We start from the raw sequence: 9,707 nt of genomic DNA on the forward strand, positions 1-9,707 counted from the left end.
TGTCCAGCCTCCAGGACTAATTGAGGCTGTCTGTGTGGGCACTGTCTTAACCAGTGGTCCATTGCTCCGCAAACAAAGGACCAGCCAGATCTATCTCTGCAAGCGCACTTCCACGATCCTTTCCCCTTTTGCGAACTCCACCTGTGCCTCTCTCTTTTCCTGCAGTTCCTCCTTCCAATGGCTGAACGACCATTTGCATCATAATAAGCTGAGGTTCATGTGATTGCTGTTCCATCTTTAATTTCCGGTTATGGTTCTCTTGAGCCAGTAGTTTTTCAACATGTATCACGTATTGTTCTATGAAATTCAACTTTCCCATGTTCCAGGTAATACACGTATATTATTAACTATTTTGTTGTTTCGTACTTCATTCCATTGATGAGGCTGTTCCTCAGGTGTGCCTCATACGGTGTGATCTCTGCCGTCGTTACGTCCTTGGGTGGTATCAGTCCACAATAGACATTATCGACTTTAGTGAGGCGCTTAAGTTACTGGGACACTGTCTCGACTTCTTTAGGGATTCTTGCTTCAATTGATTGTGGGTACGATATGCTATTGGTGATTCAGCAGACCCTGAGGCGGCGACCGTTGACTTGGAATCTTCGTGAAGTGGATCTCGTAAGGGGGCTGTAGCTCTTCGAGGGCAACCATTAAGGTCAGGATCTGATCCAGTCTTAAGACACTGTCCAGCTTCATGAGGTTGTTTTCTGTGTGTCTGTGCATGTGCGTTGGTGTTTGTACGTGTACTGGATCTATCTTTATTTCGAGATTTTCTTTCCCTGAAATCAGGCTCAGCCTTCAACATGTGATAAGCACTCCAATTCACAGGTTCTATTTTACCCTTCCGTTTCTCCTTCTCTCTCTCCTCCAACAGTGACCTCAGCATTTGCAACTGATTATTAGTGAAAATTTCCTTCCTCCAGAAAAACACATTCCTTGATTTACATTTTTAACTGCTTAACAGAAACTGGGCCATAATTATTTCGCATATATTGTATTTTTTCTTGACCATACCGAGTTGTCTGTCGACCCTCTTTTTGTTTGCTCTTGCTGGAGCCGATTTTCATGGATATTGGCAAAGTGTTCATCTCTCTCTGTCTGTTTCTCCGTCTGTCTATCTGTCTATCTTTCTCTCTCTCACGATACCATAATCTTCTCTTTGCCAATATAACTTGCTTTTACCTCCGGAGGTCCCCTCTCATTGGGCGCGACCACCTCATTGCCTTGATTTTCACAAACCAAGAACCCACGTAACCAGTACAACTTTGGCGACTCCAACGCTGCCCATGGTGGATCCAAGTCTCAAACCACCGTTAATCTTGCTGTCTCTTAAACTCTGTAGAGACGGCAATCCTTTTCCTTGAGTTTTACTCGAATACCGCACGAGAGTACACTGGTCCCTCTTCCTGGTTCGTCTATTCTCTTCGAACGAGTCTCTATATCGGATTACTGCAGCCACAACTCTTACCCTGACCCTATTCGATTCGGAACGCGACTCTGGGGCGATCCACTTATCCCCAGTCCTCTCACTCAAAGGGGCCAATTCAGCGCTTGAGATGAAGTGAAAGACCTTCAAGCCAGTGGCGCGTACACCTCCTGGGAATCTTCAAAATCTTACCCAGTCTCAGGGTCCCAGGCGAGCTCCCGAGTTTCCTGACGTGGAATTTCAATCGACTCGACGCAAATGCTACCAAGAGCAAAGAAAAAGTTTATTTTTGAAATTTGCAGAATGGACCCGACACATTTGCAAGACGCCTCATAAAATGGATGCCTGACGGTTTTCACATATTCCCTTTATACTATATATCGCCTTGCCTTATCACACCTCAAGCCAGGAACCTGGATCAGTCGAGTTCCTTTCCACACATGGAGTTGCTTTTTCTAATTCATTGACTGCTGATATAATAGATTATTGGCCTTGAGAGTCAGCTGAAAATTAGGTTGAACTTTACATTTTTTCTGTCTTTTTGCAAAGTTAGGTCCATACTTCTTTGATTCTACCATGCTTTCACAGATTTCACAAAAACTGATAATTTTCCATTACAGGGGATCAGGTTGACAGTGACTCAATAAGTGTGATGGAGTGAGGATGATAGTGACACAATGAGGGTGAGGTGTCAGCTTGGTAGTGACCCAGACTGTGTGAGTGGATCAGGTCGATAGTTATGCCGTGAGGGGGGTCAGAGTGATTGTGATGCAGTAAGTCTGAGGGATCAGAACAATAGTGACGCAGTAAGTGTGAGGTGGTCAAGGTGATCGTGAAGCACTTCGTGTGATGTGTCAGTGTTACAGTGACGCAGTAAGAGTGAGTGGTCAGGCTGATAGTGACGCAGTAATTGGAAGGACATCAGGCTGATAGTGATGGAGTAAGTGTTACTGTATCAGGCTGATCCTGACGCATAAAGTGGGAAGGGACAGGGTGATAGTGACGTAGTAAGTGTGATGGGGTCAGGCAGAGACTGACGCAGTGAGTGTGAGACAGTCAGGGTGATAGTGAGGGAGTAAGTGTGTGCATTCAGGCTGGTAGTGACACAGTAAGTTGAGAGCATCAGGCTGATAGTGGCCAATAAAAGTGAGGTGTTAGGGGAATAGTGACGCAGAAAGTGTGAGGTGTCAGGCGGTTAGTGATGCGGTAAGTGTGAGGGGTCAGTCTGATAGTGCAGCAGTAATTGTGAGGGGGTCAGGCTGATAGAGACGCAGCAAGTGTGGTGGGCTCAAGCTGGTAGTGTCACAGTATGTGTGAGGGGTCAGGCTGATAGTGATGCAGTAAGTGTCGGTGAGTCAGAGTGATCCTAATGCAGGAAGTGAGAGGGGACAGGGTGATAGTTACGCAGTAAGTGTGAGGGGGTCAGCGTGATGGTGACAGAGTAAGTGTGAGTGTTCAGGCTGATATTGATGCAGTATGTTGGGGGCGTCAGGCTACTACTGACCAGTAAGTGTTAAGTGACAGGGTGATAGTGATGCAGGAAATGTGAGGAGTCAGACTGATAGACACGATGAAATTGCGAGGTGTCAGGCTGATAGTGATGGGAGAAGTGTGCGAGGGTCAGGCTGATAGTGACGCAGTAAGTGTGTTGGGAGCAGAGTGATAGGAATGCAATAAGTGTGAGCGGCTCTGGATGATAGTGACAGGTCAGTATGAGGGGGAGGATGGTAGTGATCCAGTGAGTGTGAGGTGTTAGGATGACAGTGAAGCAGACTGTGTGAATGTGTCATTGTGATGGTGACATGGCAGGTGTGATGGGGTCAGGGTGACAGTGAAGCAGATGAATTCAGGGGGTCAGGTTGTAGTGATGCAGTAATTGTGAGGGGTCAGGGTGATAGTGACGCCGTGAGTGTGAGATGTCAGTGTTATAGTGACGCAGAACATTTGAGGGGCCAGACTTATAGTGACGCTTTTTGGGCAAGGGGTCAGGGTGAAAGTGATGTAGATGCACTCACAGGGCCAGGTTGTAGTAAAGTTGTAAGTGTGAGTATCTCAGGCTGATAGTGATGAAGTAAATGCGAGGGGGTAAGGATGTTAGGGATGTAGTAAGTGCGCAGGGGTAGTGCTAAAAGTGACGCAGTAGATGTGAGTGTTGAAGCTGATAGTGACGCATTAAGTTTGAGGGGATCAGGCTGATCTTGACGCATTAACTGTGACGTTGTCAGGATGATAGTTACGCTGTAAGTGTATGGGGGCACAATGATCTTGACGCAGTAAGAGTGGGGAGTCAAGGTGATAGTGACGCAGTAAGCATGAGTGGGTAAGCCTGATCGTGGTGCAGTATATGTGAGGGAGTCAGCCTGGTGGTGGCGCAGTATGTGTGAAATGGTCAGGCTGATATTGATGCAGTTAGTGTGTTGGGGTCAAAGTGATAGTGACACAATAGGTGCAAGCGGCTCAGGATGATAGTGACACAGTGGATGTGAGATACCAGTGTGAAAGTGACGCAGTAAGTGTAAGGTGTAAGGATGACAGTGACACTAAGTGTACGGCCCTCAGTGTGAAAGTGCCACAGCAAGTGTGGGGTGTCAGGGTGTAAATGATGTCGTGAGTGAGAGCGGAGAATTGCGATAGTGAAGCAGTAAATGTGAGGGTGTAAGGTTGATAGTGACACAGTCAATGTGACGGAGCAGTGTTTTAGTGACAAGATAAGTGTGAGGCGTCAGTCTGATACTGACACAATAAATGTGATGAAGTCAGGCTGATAGTGACACAGTAAGTGTGAGGGGTAAGCCTGATAGTGACAGTATAAGTGTAAGGATTCAGGGTGATAGTAACATGGGAAGTGTGAGGGCGTGACTGAAAGTGACGCAATAAGTGTGTGGTGGTTAGGCTGATGGGGATGCAATAAAAATAAGGCCGGCAAGGTGAAATTGGCAAAGACTGTGTGAGTGGGTCAGGGTGATAGTGACGCAGTAAATGTGAGGAGGTCAGGGTGAGAGTGACGCAGTCAATGAGAGAGGATCAGAGTGAAAGTGACACATAAGTCTGAGGGGTCAGACTGATATTGACGCAGTAAGTAGGAAGGGGTCAGGCTGAGAGTGACACAGTCAGTGTGAGGGGGAGAGTTTTAGTTACACAGAAGGTGCGAGGCGTCAGACTGAAACTGATACAAGAAGTGTGAGTGGGTCAGGGTGATAGTGACGCAGTACGTCTGTGGGGTCAGGCTGATAGTGACGCAGTCAGTGTGATGGGGCAGAGTTTACGTAACATAGTAAGCGTGAGGCGTCAGTCTGATACTGACACAAACAGTGTGACGGTGTCAGGCTGATAGTGATGCAGTAGGTTTTAGGAGTGAGGGTGATATTAACATAGGAAGTGCGAGGGCATCACTGATAGTGACACAATCTATGTGTGGCTGTCAGGCTGATAGTGACGCAGTAAAATTGAGGTTGTCAAGGTGAAACTGGTGCGGTAAGTGTGAGGATGGCAGATGGACAGTGATGCAGTAAGTGTGAGGGGTTCACGCTGATAATGAAGCATGCAAGTGTGAGGGGCCAGGTTGATAGTGATGCTGTGTGCTGGCGTGTCCGGCTGATAACGACGCAGAAAATGTGAGTGTCTCAGTGTGACAGTGACGCATTACGTGTGAGAGGGTCAGGGTGATAATGACAGAGAAAGTGTGAGGGGGTCAGGCTGATAGTGATGCTGTACTTGTGAGCTTGATGAGCGTGATAGTGAGGGGCTCAGACTAATAGCGACACAGCAATTGCGCGGGGGTCAGGTAAGTAGTGACGCAAAACATGTGAGCGGGTCAGGCTAATAGTGATGCAGTAAGTGTGAGCCGCTCAGGATGATAGTGAAGCAATAAGCGTGAAGTTTCAGGTAGACACCCATGCATTCAGTGTGACGTGTTCGGGGTGACAGTGACGCAGACACTTTGAGGGTGTCAGATTGAGAGTGACACAGGAAATGTGAGGAGAGAGGATGAGAGTGACACAGAAAGTGTAAGAGGTCAGTCTGATAATGATATACTAATTGTGATGGAGTCAGGATAATAGTTGTGCAGTGAGTATGAATTGTTAGGGTGATAGTGACACACACGGTGTGAGTGGGATAGAGTTATAGTGATGCAGCAAGTATGAGGAGGTCAGAGTGATAGTGTGCAGGGTCTGGCTGAAGGTGATGCAAGAAGAGTGAAAGGTTCAGTGTGATCTGGAATAACTAAGTATGGGGGGTCAAGGTGATAGTGATGCTGTAATTATGAGTGGGTCAGTCTGATAGTGATACAGTACATTTGAAGGGATCAGGCTGGTAGTGATGCAGTAAGCTTGAGGGGGTCAAGCTGATATTGATGCACTAAGTGAGAGAGTGTCAAGGTGATGGTGATGCGTTAAGTGTGAGCAGGTTAGAGATAGAGTGACGCCGTTAGTGAGTGGGGTTTGGCTGATAGGGATACAGTAGGTGCTTATGTGTCAGGGTGTGAGTGATGCAGGAAGTATGAGGGTGCCAGAGGGATAGTGACGCATTAAGTATGAGGGAGTCAGAGTGATTGTGGCGCAGTAATTCTGAGGGGATCAGAGAGATACCAACGCAGTGAGCATGAGGGGGTCAGGCTGTTGGTGACGCTGTCAGTGTGAGTGCCTCAGCCTAATAATGATTAAATAAATTTGAGAGAGTAATGCTGATTGTCAGGTGATAAGTGTGAGTGAGTCAGGATGGTCGTGACGCTGTAAGTGTGAGTGTTGAAGCTCATAGTGAAGCAGTAGGTGTGAGGTGGTCAGTGTGATTGTGGCGCAGTAAATGTGAGAGGGTCAAGGTGATAGTGACATCGTAAGGTTGAGAAAGCTGTGTTGTAGTGACATGGTAAGTGTGAGGCGTCAGTCTGGTACTTATATAATAAGTGTGATGGAGTGTGGCTGATAGTGACACAGTAAGTGTACAGAGACAGGATAATAGTAACATATGAAGTGTAAGGGCATGACTGATAGTGACAAAGTAAGTGTTTGGCAGTCAGGCTGACAGTGACGCAGTCAAAATGAGGGTCTCGAAGTGAAAGTGGCCCAGTAAATGTGAGGGCGCCAGATAGATAGTGATGCAGTAAGTTTGAGGGATTCACGCTGATATTAAGGCGGTAAGTGTGAGGGGTCAAGTCTATAGTGATGCAGTAAGTGTCAGCGGGTCAGGCTGAAAGTGATGCATTGAACGACCAAATATCCAAGGCTCACTGTAGTTCTGATTAGCGAGACTTCTTAAGGCTAAGACAAAAATCAATAGTTCTCATCCTGGTCAAAAATCACAATGCTTCATTTTAAAATTGTCCTCTCCTGCTTCTAGATTCACCAATGAGGGAACAAAATTTAATTGCACCACCCTGTTTATCTCTTCAAATATTTTGCAACTCAATGAGGTTACCTCTCTTGTGTTGAAACTGTTAAAAAAAGACGGGATTTGCCCAATTTCAATTCACAGGACTAACGTTCATCCATGACATCAAGGCTAATCACCATTCGTGGTATTCCTCATATGGCATTAATATCTTTCCTAAATTGAGGATTGTAATTCCTCATACTGTAGTCCAAGTGCGGTCGAACTGAGCCACAATACATTGGAAACAATGCTTCATTCTCGTGCCCTGAAATCCTTCTGCAGCTTTCACAACAGACTTCTACAACTGCTACTAGACTTCAATGACTTATTAAAAACTTCTCCAATATGCAATTCTAAAAATCTGTGCATCAACCTTTCTACGTCAAACCTTCGACAAATAATCTCCACATATTTCCCTCCTGACAAGTATGATAAAGTCAAATCGTTGCTATTTATTAAATCATGAGGGACATGGATAGGTTGACTCGTCCAGGTGTTTTCCTGCTGGTGAGGAAGTCAAAATTTAGAAAACATCGTTTTAAAATTAGTGGGTAAGGATTTAAAATGGACGTCAGGGGCAACTTTTTCAGTCGTGTCCAGAATGAGCTTGCAGAGAAATTATTGGAGACTGGTACAACTGTAACATTTAATGGCATCTGGATGGATATATGAGTAACAAGGTGTATAGGGATGTGGGCCAAATGTTGGCAAATGGGACCTATTAATTTCGGATAACTGTCCACCATGGTCAAGTTGGAAAGAAGGGCCACTTTCCGTGTTGTATTGATCAAGGACTTGATGACTGTAGAACAACCGCAAATAATTCTGTCAAGACGATTTCAAGTTCCAAATCTTCGGTCAATCTTCCTCTCATGTGCTCACAAGTTCATTACCTGATGTCAGAACTTACGGATGAGTTGCTGGATCCATTCCTGTAAATTATTCTGCATTCTTTCTAATTCCGATTTTTTTTTACGAATGTAACTAGCGTTTATGGACTTAGCATCAATATTTCTAATACCATATTTTGATGAATATTAAAAAACAACTTTGGCACCAGATGATGAGCAATTGAGTCAAAATCGATCGGACACAGTGAGACAATGATCGTCTCTTCATGTGGTGTACATCTGTGACTCTAAAATTCGACGAAGAATCATTCCCACAACTTCAGCTGTGTCAGGATCTAGTTTGCGGTGAAAGCCTGTCAATCTGCTAAGGTAACGTTCGTCTGGGTCTCTGCAAAGAATTTGGCGAAATCTTTGGGTCTTGACAATTTGTTCTTCAAACAAATGGCGTATTTCATGAATTCAGTTCTTTTACTATGGAAATTGGCAGCTTTTCTATAGCTGTGATGGCCGAGAGGTGAAGGTGTTGGATTTGAAATCCAATGGGGTCTCCCTGCACAGGTTCGAATCCTGTTCACAGCGCTGAATCGTTTAAAAGTCATTAATTTCTGAGCGGAATTTCGTGGAGCTTGAGCTTTGCATTCAATCGAAAGTGATTTTTCACATTTGAAAAAGGTCATTTCAAGACGTCGAATTGAATACATTATATGTCGAGACACAAAAAGCCACCAACTTCCAACACGAATCAGTTTCAAAACATTTGTCGAACTATCGTGAAATTTGGATGTTCGGGAGTTGGGGGTGTGATTAAGCAAAACAAGAAGCAATGCAATACATTTACCTGCAGGTGATGAATTTTTTTTTAGGATCAGTTGAAAGTCAAGCTGAGAAAGTTCAACCTAATTTACAACTGACTCTCAAGGCCAATAATCTATTACATCAGCAGTCAATGAATTCGAAAAAGCAACTCCATGTGTGGAAAGGAACTCGACTGATCCAGGTTGCTGGCTTGAGGTCTGATAAAGCAAGGCGATATCAGCGGAGTAGAATTTTCTAGAAATATTAGAAATGGAATGTTAACGGTCTTCTGCTGTCCACATTCGTAAGAAACTGTGTAATATGAACTGAATTTGAAAATTAACGATGAAAATCAGACTTAGCCCTCTGCTTGTGGTGTAGCATTATTCAGAACAATAGGTTGTTGTTGAGGCTAAAATTGACCAAAATAATCGATGGGGATCTTATCCACGGCCTTCGTTGGAGCAGTTGGTGTGGAGAGCTCAGCTTGAAGAAAAAAAATGCTGATTATTCATCTTGGCCGTCTGAATTGCTTAGTTAAACATACTCCCAGTTTAATGTAAAAAACTTTGCTATCAGAGCTAGATGTTTTCATGTCAGCATGTTCTGATATGAGAAGACACTCCAAAGAGTAGATGTGACTTAAATTTTGAATCTAACGTCAGAGATGTTGACACATTTCTGCACCAAAACAGCACTACCATTGGTAGTAGTATATAAACGGTAATTCATTTTGAACTTCTTAGCCATCAGCATGATAAGTGGTACATAATGCACAGGTTTGCTTCTCGAAAGAAAGAGCGAAATCTTATTCAATGCAGACGCAAATTCAAGTTGTCCCTGGTCGACCAGAAGACAGATATCGCGAAACAAAGTGAATACAGAAAACAATCAATGTTTTCTGGGAGTCAAAAAGATGTACTGGAAGAACGAAAACATATATTTAGAACTAAAGTCACACACCACTTCCAGAATAAATGTTCTTGAACCGTTATCTTAATTTGACCTTCATGTCCACCATTGCTGCAAAAATTATCTTAAGAACTCTGTAGTTTGTGTTCTTTGATATTGTCTCCTTCATGTTTCTCTTGATTTTGAAACTAAATCTGAGCAATAGTAATGCACCTTATTTCACTTGCAAAGATCAGAAGAAGATCAATTTATAAGAGAACAGAAATAAAGCTACGTCTGTCTTTCCAGAGAAAACACAGTTACCATTTCGACTCCAAAAAGTCTTCTTCAGAAGTCTGCACAATGAACTCGAA

General features: G+C 44.2%; 1 non-coding gene across 1 annotated transcript; it reads left to right on the forward strand.

Annotated features, from left to right (window-relative positions):
* Positions 1-8,144: 8,144 nt before the first annotated feature.
* On the forward strand, positions 8,145-8,226 carry trnas-uga (transfer RNA serine (anticodon UGA)). Its single transcript has one exon. It is a non-coding gene; the product is annotated as a tRNA-Ser (tRNA).
* Positions 8,227-9,707: the final 1,481 nt, after the last annotated feature.

The sequence above is a fragment of the Chiloscyllium punctatum genome, chromosome 18 (genome assembly GCF_047496795.1).
Source record: "Chiloscyllium punctatum isolate Juve2018m chromosome 18, sChiPun1.3, whole genome shotgun sequence".
NCBI classification, from domain to species: Eukaryota; Metazoa; Chordata; class Chondrichthyes; order Orectolobiformes; family Hemiscylliidae; genus Chiloscyllium; species Chiloscyllium punctatum.